The sequence below is a fragment of the Augochlora pura genome, unplaced genomic scaffold, assembly GCF_028453695.1.
Source record: "Augochlora pura isolate Apur16 unplaced genomic scaffold, APUR_v2.2.1 APUR_unplaced_8125, whole genome shotgun sequence".
Taxonomy (NCBI): domain Eukaryota; kingdom Metazoa; phylum Arthropoda; class Insecta; order Hymenoptera; family Halictidae; genus Augochlora; species Augochlora pura.
In genome coordinates, this window is record NW_027588874.1 from 1 (window position 1) to 1,080 (window position 1,080).

A 1,080-nucleotide genomic window follows, 5' to 3' on the forward strand; every position below is an offset into this window, starting at 1 on the left:
TCCATTTTGAAGGCAATTTCATAATTCCGCGATCGAAGAAATCCTCGGCCCTATTGGTAAAAAGCTTGACCAGCTCATTTTCACAAGCCTCTCTTGAGGCCAGTTTTGTACCATCAAGAAAATTTTGCAAATGCTTGAACAGGTGATAATCGCTTGGTGCCAGGTCTGGATTATACGGCGGGTGCGATATAACCTCCCATCCAAGTTCTCGAAGCTTCTGGTGCGTAATTAAAAATGTGTGCGGCCTGGCGTTGTCTTTATGGAAAACAACACCCTTCCTATTGGCCAATTCTGGACGCTTCTCGTCGATCGCTTGCTTCGATCTGGTCAGTTGTTGATAGTATATGTCCGAATTGAGTGATTGGCCCGTTGGGAGCAGCTCATAGTGGAAGATTCCCTTCCAAACCCACCAAACACACAGTAAAATCTTCTTGGTCGTTAATCCGGGCTTGGCGATTATTTGTGCCGGCTCACCATGCGTGGACCACGATCTTTTTTGCTTGTTGTTCTCGTATGTGACCCATGTTTAATCCTCAGTCACCATCCGCTTCAAAAATGGATCGATTTCGTTGCGCTTCAGCAACGAATCGCAGGCATCAATTCGCTCCAAAATGTTCTTTCGCATCAATTCGTGTGGCATCCATGCATCGAGCTTCTTCGTGAGACCAGCCTTATGCAAATGGTTCCAAGCGGTTTTCTGGCTAAGATTCAGTTCCCGAGCAATGGAATAAGTGCTCCCATGCCGGTCTGACTCGATGATTTCCCTGATTTGATCAACATTTTCGACGAGTGGTCTACCAAAACGTATTTCATCTTCGACGTTCATATTACCAGAACGGAAGCGTTGAAACCACCGCTTTGCAGTTGCATTCGATACTGTATTGGGTCCATAAACAGCATAAATTTTTTTGGCCGCCTGCTCTGCTTTTTCCCCTTGGTTGTAGTGGTATTGAAGACTGTATCGATTTTTCTCTTTCTTTACCTCCATTTTGGAACGCTTTAACACACAACTGGATTCACTAAACATAAAACCGTTACACAACTTTTTTGAAGTGTTATGTCGCCTTTAAATCGTCGTAT

General features: G+C 44.4%; 1 pseudogene; it reads right to left on the reverse strand.

Annotated features, from left to right (window-relative positions):
* Positions 1 to 111: 111 nt before the first annotated feature.
* Positions 112 to 988, reverse strand: LOC144478104 (histone-lysine N-methyltransferase SETMAR pseudogene; annotated as a pseudogene).
* Positions 989 to 1,080: the final 92 nt, after the last annotated feature.